The sequence below is a fragment of the Saccopteryx bilineata genome, chromosome 1 (genome assembly GCF_036850765.1).
Source record: "Saccopteryx bilineata isolate mSacBil1 chromosome 1, mSacBil1_pri_phased_curated, whole genome shotgun sequence".
Classification (NCBI taxonomy): Eukaryota; Metazoa; Chordata; class Mammalia; order Chiroptera; family Emballonuridae; genus Saccopteryx; species Saccopteryx bilineata.
Window position 1 is genome coordinate 384,874,114 of NC_089490.1, and position 14,828 is coordinate 384,888,941.

Sequence of the window (14,828 nt, forward strand, 5' to 3'; positions counted from 1 at the left end):
TGTATATTGCTTTGGGTAATATGGCCATTTTGATTATATTTATTCTTCCTATCCAAGAACAAGGAATATTTTTCCATCTCATTGTATCTTTTTCGATTTCCCTTAACAATGCTTTGTAATTTTCATTATATAGGTCCTTTACGTTCTTTGTTATGTTTATTCCTAGGTATTTTATTTTTTTTGTTGCAATCGTGAAGGGGATTATCTTTTTGAGTTCGTTTTCTAATATTTCATTGTTGGCATATAGAAAGGCTATGGACTTTTGTATGTTAATTTTGTATCCTGCGACCTTACTGTATTGGTTTATTGTTTCTAATAATCTTTTTGTGGAGTCCTTCGGGTTTTCGATGTATAGGATCATATCATCAGCAAAAAGTGATAGCTTTACTTCTTCTTTTCCGATATGGATGCCTTTTATTTCTTTGTCTTGTCTGATTGCTCTGGCCAGAACTTCTAGCACCACGTTGAATAAGAGTGGAGAGAGTGGACAACCCTGTCTTGTTCCTGATTTAAGGTAGAAAGTCCTCAATTTTATGCCGTTTAATATGATGTTGGCTGATGGTTTATCATATATGGCCTTTATCATGTTGAGATATTTTCCTTCTATACCCATTTTGTTGAGAGTCTTAAACATAAAATTGTGTTGTATTTTATCAAAAGCCTTTTCTGCATCTATTGATAAGATCATGTGGTTTTTGTTCTTTGTTTTGTTGATATGGTGTATTACGTTAACCGTTTTGTGTATGTTGAACCATCCTTGAGATTCTGGGATGAATCCCACTTGATCATGATGTATTATTTTTTTAATATGTTGTTGTATTCGGTTTGCCAGTACTTTGTTTAGTATTTTAGCATCTGTATTCATTAGAGATATTGGTCTGTAGTTTTCTTTCTTTGTGCCATCCTTGCCAGGTTTTGGTATGAGGGTTATGTTGGCCTCATAAAATGTGTTTGGAAGTATTGCTTCTTCTTCAATTTTTGGAAGACTTTGAGTAGAATAGGAACCAAGTCTTCTTTGAATGTTTGATAGAATTCACTAGTATAACCGTCTGGGCCTGGACTTTTATTTTTGGGGAGATTTTTAATAGTTTTTTCTATTTCCTCCCTGCTGATTGGTCTGTTTAGGCTTTCTGCTTCTTCATGACTCAGTCTAGGAAGGTTGCATTGTTCTAGGAATTTATCCATTTCTTCTAGATTGTTGTATTTGGTGGCATATAATTTTTCATAGTATTCTACAATAATTCTTTGTATATCTATGATGTCTGTGGTGATCTCTCCTCTTTCATTTTGGATTTTATTTATTTGAGTCCTGTGTCTTTTTTCCTTGGTGAGTCTTGCCAAGGGTTTGTCAATTTTGTTGATCTTTTCAAAGAACCAGCTCCTTGTTTTATTGATTTTTTCTATAGTTTTTCGGTTCTCTATTTCATTTATTTCTGCTCTGATTTTTATTATCTCCTTTCTTCGGCTGGTTTTGGGTTGTCTTTGTTCTTCTTTTTCTAGTTCCTTAAGGTGTGAAGTTAAGTGGTTTACTTCGGCTCTCTCTTGTTTGTTCATATAGGCCTGAAGTGATATGAACTTTCCTCTTATTACTGCTTTTGCTGCATCCCAGAGATTCTGATATGTCGTATTTTCATTTTCATTTGTCTGTATATATCTTTTGATATCGGCGCTTATTTCTTCTTTGACCCATTCATTTTTTAGAAGTATGTTGTTTAGTTTCCACATTTTTGTGGGTTTTTCCCCCTCTTTTTTGCAGTTGAATTCTAGTTTCAAGGCTTTATGATCAGAAAATATGCTTGGTACAATTTCAATTTTTCTAAATTTGCTGATATTGTCTTTGTGGCCCAACATATGGTCAATTCTTGAGAATGTTCCATGTACACTAGAGAAAAATGTATACTCTGTCGCTTTGGGATGAAGTGTCCTGTAGATGTCTATCATATCCAGGTGTTCTAGTATTTCGTTTAAGGCCACTATATCTTTATTGATTCTCTGTTTGGATGACCGATCTAGAGCCGTCAGCGGTGTATTGAGGTCTCCAAGTATGATTGTATTTTTGTTAGTCTTTGTTTTAAGGTCAATAAGTAGCTGTCTTATATATTTTGGTGCTCCTTGGTTTGGTGCATATATATTAAGGATTGTTATGTCTTCTTGATTCAGTGTCCCCTTAATCATTATGAAATGACCATTTTTGTCTCTGAGTACTTTTTCTGTCTTGTAGTCAGCATTATTAGATATGAGTATTGCTACGCCTGCTTTTTTTTGGGTGTTGTTTGCTTGGAGTATTGTTTTCCAGCCTTTCACTTTGAATTTGTTTTTATCCTTGTTGCTTAGATGTGTTTCTTGTAGGCAGCATATAGTTGGATTTTCTTTTTTAATCCATTCTGCTACTCTGTGTCTTTTTATTGGTAAGTTTAATCCATTTACATTTAGTGTAACTATTGACACTTGTGGGTTCCCTACTGCCATTTTATAAATTGCTTTCTGTTAGTTTTGTATCTAGTTTGATTCTTCTCTTTTGTTTTTCTATCATTTGTTTTTGTTTGTTTATGTTCCATACTTCTTTCCTCTGTTGCTACCTTTTTTAAGTCAAGTGTTTTTGTGGTGGTTTTTTTAAGGGTGGTTACCATTAAGTAATGAAAAGGGTACCTACCATATTCATTGTAGTACCCTATCTTATAAGTATTTCTGCACTTCATCATCCTTTGCTACTGTTAATCTCCATCCTCTCCCCCCTTTTTTTCCTTTGTTGTCACAGTTTAAGTTTGGTTTTATTGTGTTCTTGATGGAGCTGTTACTTGTGGTGTTGTTTTCTTTTGTTCTTTGAATCTGGTTGGAAAACCCCCTTTAGTATTTCCTGGAGTGGGGGCTTTCTGTTGATAAATTCTCTCATCTTTTCTGTATTTGTGAATGTTTTTATATCTCCTTCATACTTGAAGGATAGCTTTGATGGGTATAGTATTCTTGGCTGAAAGTTCCTCTCTTTCAGGGCTTTAAATATTGGGGTCCACTCTCTTCTAGCTTGTAGAGTTTCTGCTGAGAAATCTGATGATAATCTAATAGGCCTTCCTTTATATGTTGTACTCTTCTTTTCCCTGGCTGCCTTGAGAATTTTTTCTTTGTCATTGGTTTGTGTCATCTTTATTATGATGTGCCTTGGAGTGGGTTTGTTGGGGTTAAGAAAACTTGGTGTTCTGTTTGCTTCTTGAATTTTAGGCTTTAGTTCTTTCCACAGGCTTGGGAAGTTCTCGTCTATTATTTGTTTGAGTATATTCTCCATTCCATTTTCTTTCTCTTCTCCCTCTGATATACCTATTATTCTTATGTTATTCTTTCTGATGGAGTCAGACAATTCCTGTAGGGCTTTCTCTTTTTTTATTATTTTTGAGTCTCTTTCTTCTTCTCTGTTGTGCCTCAAGTTGTTTGTCTTCTATTTCACTAATCCTATCTTCAATCTGGGCTGTTCTGTTAGCTAAGCTTGTTACCTCGTTTTTCAGCTCGTGAATTGAGTTTTTCATTTCTGTTTGATTTGTTTTTATAGTTTCAATTTCCTTGGTAATATATTCTTTGTATTCATTGAGTTGTTTTCTGATCTCCCTATATTGCCTTTCTGTGTTTTCTTGTATATCTCTGAGTATTTTTAAGATTTCTAGTTTAAATTCTCTGTCATTTAGCTCCAAGGCTTCCAATATGTTAAGTCTTTTCTCCATAGATTTTTCGACATCTATTTGTGTTACCTCTCTTTCTTTTGTATCCATAATATTCGATTTCCTCTTTCTTATCGGCATCTGAAGGTGGTCTTATTGATAGCACTAATTAGAATTAATAAAGAGTAAAAAGTAAAAAAAAAAAAAAAAGGTAAAACACCCCACAAAAAAAAAACAGTAATAATTTATTATTTCCCTCTTTTTTTCTCTCTTCTCTTTCCCTCCTCTCCCCTCCTCAGGGAAATATCGTGCCTATAATGGAGGGCCTGACTTGGGGTGAAGAGTTCAAGGGGCAAAAAAAGGGAGTAGGGACCTACTAAATGCAAAAAAAAAAAAAGGAAGAAAATCTTAGACAAGCATAAGATGATTTGCATGTAAGTGTTGGTCAACTAAGAGATATAATGAGAGGGATAAGAGGGAACCAGAAAAAAGGACCAAAAAAGAATAATAAAGAAGAAAAAATAAAAATAATAAGTAAAAATCTGTTGTATTAAGTGTAGCGAAGACTAAATACAATGGAGACCTTGGGTTGGGAGGACCCAAAATGCCACAAAAATAAACTAACAAGAAAAAAAAATAAAAACAAAAGCAAAAAAGAGAAATAAAGCCAAAAAAAAGCCTTGAGTCCCAAATTAACTAATTTGTTCGTGATTGAGGATTATATAGGAGGAAAGTAAAATGAGAAAAGAAAAAACGAATAGAAAGGAAGAAATAAGAAAAAGAGAAAAACGAAGGAAGAAATAAAATAGGAAGAGAAAAAAACAAAATAAAGCAAGACAAAAAAAAAAAAGAGGAGAGAGTGAGAGTTAAGTGTTTTGGAGTATAACCTTAAAGGAGGGTGAGGATGAAGAAGAAAAATAAAATGCAACACTCATGGGTAGTGTAGTTCAAGAAAGGGGAAGCATAAGATGGGCAGAGAATAGAAGGACCGAGGTGGAGGAAATAAAGGCAAGAATATAGAAGAAACAAACAACAACAACAAAAAAAAATTAGTGGATCAAGTTGTAAAGTCTGTGGGTTTTTCTTGATTTTGAGAGGTTAACTTCTTCCTTTTTCTTTTCTCTCCCTCTTCCTGGTCGGTGACTCTGTACCCCAGGCTCTGCCCCTGTGTCACTCTTAGGTAGGGATTTGCAGTTGATGGGATTCTATGGCAATGTCATATAATTGGCTTTAGTCTTGCTGAAAGTAAAGGCTTGTTGGCGTTTGCAGGGTCCAACGATGAGAGAGTTTGCTTTCCTGGATTCTCTCTCCTAGTCCCCCCTTTCTGAATTAGCAGCCTGTTGATCCAGCTATAAGGCTGCAACTGCTTCTGCCTGGGGAGTAAGAGGCTCAAAGAGCTGGGAAATCCCCACTCTATCCCCACTCAGTGCAAGGCTTTGGGAAAGGCTCTGAGAGTCAGGGCCTCCAGTGTAATCAGGCGGGGGTGGGAGTCAATTGTTGTCAAGGTGACTGTTCAGCGCCTATCATTTAGTTGGACCTCTCAACCCAGGCTTTCCACACTTTGTAGCCTGTTTTTGCAGGGAAGAAGAGGCACTAGTCTCTGCTTACGACTAGTGTAGTATAGACCTTATTATCTGCCAAGTCCTTCTTGTTAGCGTTTATCCCTGAATATGGAGGCTCTATCAATCAGAAGTTGCCCCCGCCCCTTTAGTGAGAGGCACTAAAAAATATCACGCCTCTTGTCTTGGATCGCTGAACTGAGAGAGATCTTATCAATTAGAACCGAGGGTGCGCAGATTTTATGGGTTAAGCTAATTTCAGTGATTGGGTCGCAGCTGTGCTTCCGAAGGTATTTTAGGCTGCCTGCACGCGCCCCTCCCCCAACGCTTGATTGTTAGCTTGAATGGCTGGGTGAGGTGCCCCGCCCACCGAGAGAATCTCCCAAGCCTCTCCCGCTTGCCCCGCCGCTGGCGGCTGGACCGCACCAGGTGCAGGATAATGGAGCCCCCTGGGTGTGCGGGCCAGCAGGGCGCCCTGGGGGCGTGGAATGCCCAAGGCACGCGCGCGAATGGGGCGCTCCGGGCACCGGTGGGCGGCGACCCCCACTCGCAGAGTGTGGGCCGCTGGGAATGTCAGCGGTGCTCAACCGGACCGGGCGCGCGCGCGGCTGCTCGCTGCGGCGGCTCTCGGTGGCGGCTCGCGGCGGCTCGCGGTTCCCAAGTATATGGGCTGACTCACCACAGGCGCACTTCCTTGGGGTTTGAAAGAACGTCCCTGTGGTAGATTCCTCCACACCCTCGTCTCTCAGATTCAAGTGATAACAGTCCTTTCGCTATCAGTTTGTGTGGAACTCCGGAATGCTCCGAGGATAAATTTTTCTGTTTCTAGTTGATAAATTTGTTGTGATTTGGGGGAGAGCTGTCGGACGCGCTGCTCACGGCGCCATTTCCGTGACGTCACTCCGAAATCAATTACTTTCTATTGCTTTCTTTATTTACATCACGAAGTGATTGGGAGAACAAGTTAAGGAAAATGAAAAAAAAAACACCTTATTTGTAATCTATAACATAAAAAAATATTATTTCATTGGAACAGGTGTTTTCAGTGTTTCTTTAACTAATTTCCATATTACCATGAATTTACCAACATCGTTAACAATGAAGAGTTGAAATTATATAAACAGACTACCATGTGAGAAATTCTCAAATGCAATACTTAATTTTAATTAGTCAACAATAAATGATCTGACACAGGGTTTGGAAGCCTGACATTTTGCAACTTTGCTGAGATAAAGTACTTTGTAAGACCCCATCAAAAAGCTTATCAAAATCCTCAATTCTTGAGGACAAAAAAGAAAAGGCTTTTTTTTTGCCTTTCTCCCTTTCAATTTAATAGAATTTTATGACTACAGCTAAATAAAAACCCAACAAAGTATATAATCCTGACCTTTTCACTCACATGTGGGGGAAAAAATTTGTTCAAAGCAAGTAAAGGAAGACAAATTTTTGAAACTTCTATTATTTCAATTACTCACAAAAATATAAATGCAACAGAACATTTGGAATGGAATAAAAGAGACAAAATTAAATAGAAATGACACATGATCAGGCATCTTTTTCATAGCTGTCTGGTCCTCTTATGATTCACTGCTAGAGACAGAGGTGTCTAAGAAAAAGTTTTATCTTGATTTTTAAATCCTCTTAATGTAATGTAAACTCTTGCTGTAAACCTCTTGCACAGCAAAATGTAAATAATTGGCTTCTTTTGGTGCCAAAAGTAGTCTCCCTATCAGTGGCTTGTAGGAACAAGTCTTCTTTCTCCTGTTCTCCATGTGCTTAGTAAACATCCAATTTAGGCGAGTGCACAACCAAATGAAAAATGATTGATAAGAAATATATGCATGTTGTTGTGTTGGTTCAAGGAAAATCTCACCTCTTGGGAAAGAAAGTGAATTACTACTTCTGCTCAACATTGTAAGTACTGCACAAAGTAATATATATAATAACAGAGTCCAGCACACAATTCACTAAAGCTAATTCACTCAGTGTGCACTGGGCCAGGCAGAAAATGCCATTTGTTTTTGACTTTCATTTTGAATTTCCTTAGGCCCTCAAAATGGTCATACCTAGCTTTCATCAGATGGGACTTCTCACTGAGCTGTATAAAAGAGAAGAGTGACTTGCACTAAAACTGCTGAAATTTAGCAGTACGTATATGAACAGCCTCTTTTTAATGACAGACAGTATCTGTTCTGAATGTGAACCCAGAAAGGAACCTGTCACTAGAAGCCACTCTGCCCACAAGTTTGTTGAGACTGCTTTCTCTCCCTGCTAATAATCAGAAAAAGGATTCCCCATTAATATTTTCATTCCAAGACTGTTGCAAATACCATCGACGGAAGTAAAGCACCCAGCAATAAATAACAAACTGTTTTGTAGGACCAACTGATACCAACAGCTCTACTTTGGGAGTCTCCCAAAAATTCCTCTCATATGAATTTTTTTTTAATTACACCGAATTTCTTTTTTTTTAAAGATTTTATTTATTCATCTTAGAGAGAGGAGACAGAGAGAGAGAGAGAAGGGGGGAGGAGCTGGAAGCATCAACTCCCATATGTGCCTTGACCAGGGAAGCCCGGGGTTTCGAACCAGAGACCTCAGTGTTCCAGGTCGACGCTTTTATCCACTGTGCCACCACAGGTCAGGCACAAATTTCTTTTTCTTTGTGGCATGACACAGGACAGCTATGCTATGCCTCTATCTGTTAAAAGCAGAGGACTTAGAATCCCAACTCTACCCTTGCTCACTGTGTGATCTTAGGTAGGTTGCGTAACCACCTAAGAGTCAGTTTCTTTATCTATAAAAGAATAAGAATACACTCTTGGTTACGCCTTGTCAGGACAAAATAATATAATAACTAAGTGTTTGGAATGGTTTAAGTACATCATAATTTTACTTATTTTCATTAGTATGAGGCATGGTAGTAACATAAATAATATTCAAATATTCCCTACCAAAAATTGTTTCCTTAAATATTTCACCACTCCTCTGCTGGCGGCTACTACATTTTTCCTAAGTCTGCTGCAAGCTTCTTTTACTGTGTCATTGTGCAGACAAAGGTTTATTTTTAAAATTTGCACTGTGCTGATGCTGAATGCCTCGCTGCACCACACGATGCCAAATATCTTAGTTCTGTGTTGTGAAGGCAGGTAAGGGGAGGTTGATGCAATTCTCTTCAAGAAGCCCAGGCTCATTAGGGGCCTGCCATGCTTTGCATTCCTGGCTCAGTCTTCCCCACAATGTGCATCAATCTCGGTCCTATTGGGAAGGGGATTATTCTCCAGTTAAACCTTAAGTAAGACTTTAGCCCTGGTAGTCCCTTAACTGCCGCCTTGGGAGAGGCCCCAAAGCAGTGGATCCTGCGAAGCTTCGTCTGAATGTCTGACCTACTGAGACTGGGAGACAATAAATGTGTGTTATTTTGAGCCACTAGACCTGTAGTGATATTGTTATAAAGCAGTAGGTCACTAATAAAATATGGCCAGGATGCATTTGCAATAACATTGAGTGCTTATTTAGTACAATCTGACTCTATGCATAGGAAATCATTATTTTATTTTAAATTTCCCATATCACTTTGCATAGTAATTAATGCAAAGTAGTACTTATCTTTCTGGACTAAAAATTGGTCTTTGTCTCTCATAATCCTTTTATCCATAAAATAAATAATTTTGGTATACAAATACCACTTCTAATATACACAAACATGTCATACCTGATTAATAATAATTAACTCAGAGTTTGGATTATTGATGCAGTTAATAATATGCAAATGGTCTTGAGTATCCCTAATTCCTAAGTGCCTAATACTGATAATAATAATAATAATAATAATAATAATGATTCATTTGTACTTTAAAAAAATATAATGTTCACCTGACGCTTGTTTTGATATAATTACAGATATCTAGAAATATAATCATAGAAAGAAAAGAAAAGGATAAATTAGTCATAGCCATGCATGCAAAAAAGTATCCAGTCTTAAAAAGAAAATCATTATCTCCCATCCACTTACTATGGTCTGGGTAGGGCTAATCATGACCAGGGTATGGATCATAAATTTGTTCCCTTTTAATTCAAAGGGAGCATATGTGGGAACCAAATTAGCAGGGTGGGCTCATAGTACTCGGCAGCTGGTAGAGACTGAAGCCCGATGATATCTCAGAGGCAAGAGATAAAACAATATCTAAGTGATTCAGCCAGAAGTACTTTCAAATTAATTAAGCCCAGAGACCATGGCGCTGATTTTTTAATGGGCAAATTACAATGTGAAAGGCCCAAAGTGCTCTTCAAGAAATGAGTGGGCAGTGTCAGGGAAGTGGCTCTGGCTCTTTTTTACTTTTAATGTAGGTTTTCCTCTTAAGAAATGTGTTCCTCGCCCCAGGTGCCTTGGCCCTTTTCAGCCTTTATCTAAATTGCCTTGCCCACAGCCGAAGCACCCCTTGACTGAGAGTTCAAGCCACAGAGAGGAGAAGGGGATGACCCTGTCTGGGATTTCAAGAAAACGACAGAGAGGGAGAAGGCAACAGTTTATTAAAACTTGAACTGGAAGGAGAGCAGCGCGCCAATCTAATTAGTGTTTAATGACTGGGCCCAAGTCAGAATGTCAGCCCTGGGCTGCCAGGGAGAAGGAGAGAGAACATGAGGGGGGACAATGACATGGTCAATTGTCTCTCTCTCTCTCTCTCTCTCTTTCTCTCTCTCTCTCTCTCTCTCTCTCTCTCTCTCTCTCTCTCTCTCGTGCCAATTGTAGGAGCTCCCACCGCTGAGGAAATCAAGGTGGAATAAAAAATGTGACTTTTCCTCTACTCCTCCCCCATCCTGCTTCACAATGACAGTGGCCTCAGTGGCCACAAGCTCCGGAGTGTCTTCAGCATCTGTTTCTATGACCGATAAGACCATCATCACCCAGATTTAAAACAATCGCTCCGTGTTCATGAAGGACTATGACAGAATAATTTTGGCAAAGTCATGATAACCCATGAGTATAAACAAGCTTTGATTCAGACAGAACTGATGAACAATCCTAGCTTTACCAGTAACTAATTGGGTGGCAAAATATATAAACCAGTTTTCATGTAATAACAAACAGTCTGTAGGTGATTGGCTGGATCTCTCTAAGTCTCTCTAAGCTATTATCTGTCTTAGGGGAAAACTGCAAGAATTAGAGGAGAAGGTGATAGTATAGGATCTTAGCTCACGTTAGAAACTCAATGAACGTTAACTCTCTATTATACTTGAGAAATGTCAAGGGCAAATAAATGCCGCATCCTCAAACTTCTGTCACTCTACATAAGTTCCAAATATCATTCTGTATACATTTCACTGGTTAATCTCTGCTTGTCTTCAGAAGTGTTGCAGGTAACTAGAGCAAGACCTTTGTATCAAAGAAGTGATCCTGCTTCAGGACACAGAAAGTCCTCACTACACGTCCTCAATAGGTTCTGTGACTTTAAGCGAAATGAGGTATAACAAAACCAATTTACCCAAGGCTTATTGATATAAACAAGTGTTAAGTTCCTACAGTATCTCATCAATGTTATAATAAAATGACATTGAACAAAACTGTGTCATTCAAGGACCTGCTATACTTATTATTGCCATAATATTAGTGGTAGTGATATTATGCAATAGACAAATGATACAGTAGTATTAGAAATAACAAGGTCACAAAAATGAAAGACCTGGCTCCAGCTTCTAGTCAGCACTGACAGAATGAGGGTCCCTTAAGCAAGCAGAGTACATTCTTGGGGTCCGCTTCTCAGATGCCCCTCCACCCATCCTCACAGAAGACACTTTCAGTCAAAGTTTGAGAAGTTGACATTTCTGCCAAATAAAAGCACACCTTTTTGGTGTGGCTCTCAGAAGATAGTTTCTTTTTCTGTTTTAATTCTAAAGTATACCACTCTGTGGCCATCACATAAGCATTTTGTATTTTTCATCCCATTAATGATCAGTTGATTTTTTTTTAAGTGAATGAGAGAGCAAGCGGGACAGACAGAGACAGACAGAAAAGGAGAGAGATGAGAAGCATCAATTCTTTGTTGCGGCACCTTCGTTGTTCATTGACTGCTTTCTCATATGTGATTTGACCAGGGGGCTACAGCAGAGTGAGTGACCCCTTGCTCAAGCCAGTGACCTTGGACTCAAGCTAGCGACCTTGAGATCAAGCCATCGACCTTTGGCTCAAGCCATTAACCATGGGATCATGTCTATGATCTCATGCTAAGCCAGTGACCCCACACTCAAGCTGGTGAGCCCACACTCAAACCGTATGGCCTGTGCTCATGCCAGCAATCCTCAGGGATTCAGACCTGGGTCCTCAGCATCCCAGGCCGATACTCTATTCACACTGCCACTGCCTGGTTAGGCTCTGTTGATTTCTTTATAAATTTTCTAGGGCGGCTCTAACACCTTTAGTAGCTCAAAAACATCATACACTTGTTTTCTCATCATTCTGGAGACCAGAAGTTCAAAATCAAAGTGTTCACAGGGTTGGCTCTTTCTAGAGGCATTTGTTCCGCAGCTCTCTCTAAACCTGTGATGGCTGCTGGAAATCTCTCATGTTCCTTGGCTGGTAAACTTATCACTTCAGCTCAGCTACATCATCACATGGCCTTGCCGTCAGTGTGTCTCTGCTATAAACCTTCTTCTCCTTTTTCTTATAAATATAATCATTGAATTTAGGGCCTATCTTAAATCCAAGAGTATTTAATTCTAAGATCCTGATGTTAATTACATAAACAAATGACACTATTACCAAATAAGGTCACATTCACGGCTACCTGGGATTAAGACTAGGCTGTATCATTCAGAGAAACATTATTCAACACACTGCAGAAGCCTCATATGCCAACAATAAAGGTTACACCGGTCCCCTTAAGCCTTGTCCTTCCACCAGCCATTGACCACAAGCATAAGCTAAGGATGTGTAAAAATATAAATTCGATCCTATCACCCTCCTGCTCAAACCACCCCAAAAGCTTTCCAATGCAGAGCAAAATAAAGCCTTAGATCTTGTTCTGTACGTTAGGGTCTACTGGACCCAAACCCAACATTTTCTTCCCCAATTTTTCCCACAGCTGTCCTTTCCTCCTCTTTCACATTCACTCTGTTCTATAAACACATCAAAAGTTCCTTATACTTTCTGTCCTTGGATTTCTCTTTCTCAAAATCGTTGTTTTTAATCGTTGTGGCTTAACATCAGGGTGGTATGTACCTTTCACCTTTTAGTTCAGATGTCACCACCACAAAGAAGATGCCCTTGATCAAACTCTCTGAAATAGCTCCAGTTCCTCTAAGTCATGCTTCATTTCAGCGCCTGTTTTGCATTCTTTAAGGATGTTATCACAATCTCAAATGACACTTCCTATTAGTGTCCCTGTTTGTTGTCCTCTCCCCAACCAGAATGTAAGTGCCAGGAGTGCAGGGACTGTTTCGGTTACCACTGTTTCTCCACCATAATACTAGTGTTTCCAACATTGTAGATACAAAAACAAAAAAGTGGACAGAGAAAAAGAAAGTGATGATTGTTATTAAGCAACTCTCACATGCTTAATCATTCTCTCGCCTATGCAGTAATAACTCTTTTAATTTTCACACTGACCCTGTGATACAGTTTCTATTATTTCTCTTGCATATGAAGCAGAGAAGCTAAATTATTTCCCCAAAGTCACATAATTTAAAAAAAGGAAGTTTTTACCCAGCTCAGATCCATCTGACTACAAGACCCATGCTCTTTTAACTAACACTACTCCACAGAGGACAGATATAACTTTTAAGGCAGCATTGAAACATACTATACAAGTAGACCTGTGATAAAAAATGCCATAGTTTTTTAATAGAACTTCTCTCAAGTGTTTCCAGAAGGAACACTGGTCTACTGGATGGATGTGAGTGGATTCGAGGAAGAGGAAGTTCTGGGATGCAGCAGATGTAACCAGTGTTTTGGCAAGGCAGCTCAAAATAACCCGGGTGGGTGTTTGCTTTCCACATGGGTAAATTTAATTAGCTTTGTGGGTGGTGAAGAACTGAGGCAGACCTCCTCTGGCTGGCGCAGGGAATTATCCAGGGCTGCATTTAGCATTTCTCAAAGCACGCCTCTGATCTTCATCAAACTTGTAGGGAAACAGAAACTCAGGTGCCTCAGTCAGGAGAATTTTGAACCAGTACAGAGAATGAAATTAAATTTAAAATCAACGGAATGCAGTATTTTTCTCAACTCTGCAATTCACTATTACAAAACTGTCATCTCTTGGTACACCGGATTGCAGTGTGCTTGAACAGTCTTTTCAAATCGTACTAGCTGCTTTGGTTAATCAAACACACACAGTGCTACAATAAAGGAAATAATGAAATGGTAAAACTATATTTTGAAAATTAAAATGATACTACTTCCTTGAGAAAATAAATTTCCCTAATCTTCATTTTTTTTTTTTTTTTGTATTTTTCTGAAGTGAGACACAGGAGAGGCAGAGAGGCGGACTCTGACATATGCCCAACCAGGATCCACTGGAATGTCCACCAGAGGGCAATGCTCTGCCCATAAGGGGTGTTGCTCCATTGCAACTGGAGCCATTTGAGTGCTGAGGCAGAGGCCATGGAGCCATCCTCAGTGCTGGGCCAAGTTTGCTCCAATGGAGCCTTGGCTGTGGGAGGGGAAGAAAGAGGCAGAGAGAAAGGAGAGGGAGAAAGGTGGAGAAGCAGACAGGCGCTTCTTCTGTGTGCCCTGACCAGAATCAAATCCAGAACATCCACACGCCAGGCCAAGGCTCTACCACTGAGCCAACTGGACAGGGCCTAATCTTCAAGAAAGAATGTTCATTTTCAGTTTTCTTCCTCTCATCTTACCTGATTTTTTAATATAATTTTATTTTTTTAATGGGGCAACATCAATAAATCAGTATACATATATTCAAAGATAACAAGTCCAGGTTATCTTGTCGTTCACTTATGTTGCATACCCATCACCCAAAGTCAGATTATCCTCTGTCACCTTCTATATAGTTTTCTTTGTGCCCCTCCCCCTCCCCCTTCCCCTCTCCCTTTCCTCCCTCGCCCCCGTAACCACCACACTCTTATCAATGTCTCTTAGTTTCACTTTTATGTCCCACCTACTTTTGGAATAATGCAGTTCCTGGTTTTTTCTGATTTACTTATTTCGCTTCATATCATGTTATCAAGATCCCACCATTTTGCTGTAAATGAACTGATGTCATCATTTCTTATGACTGAGTAGTATTCCATAGTGTATATGCGCCACATCTTCTTTATCCAGTCATCTATTGATGGGCTTTTTGGTTGTTTCCATGTCTTGGCCACTGTGAACAATGCTGCAATAAACATGAGGCTGCATGTGTCTTTATGTATCAATGTTTCTGAGTTTTTGGGGTATATACCCAGTAGAGGGAATGCTGGGTCATAAGGTAGTTCTATTTTCAGTTTTTTTGAAAAACCACCATACTTTCTTCCATAAAGGTTGTACTACATTCCATTCCCACCAAGAGTGGATGAGGGTTCCTTTTTCTCCACAGCCTCTCCAACATTTGCTATTACCTGTCTTGCTAATAATAGCTAATCAAACAGGTGTGAGGTGGTATCTCATTGCAGTTTTCACTTGCAT

General features: G+C 39.1%; 1 protein-coding gene across 1 annotated transcript in view; it reads right to left on the reverse strand.

Moving 5' to 3' along the window:
• Positions 1-14,828, reverse strand: part of LRRC4C (leucine rich repeat containing 4C) — a 1,282,290-nt gene that overhangs the window by 1,056,144 nt on the left and 211,318 nt on the right. The window lies entirely within an intron of this gene.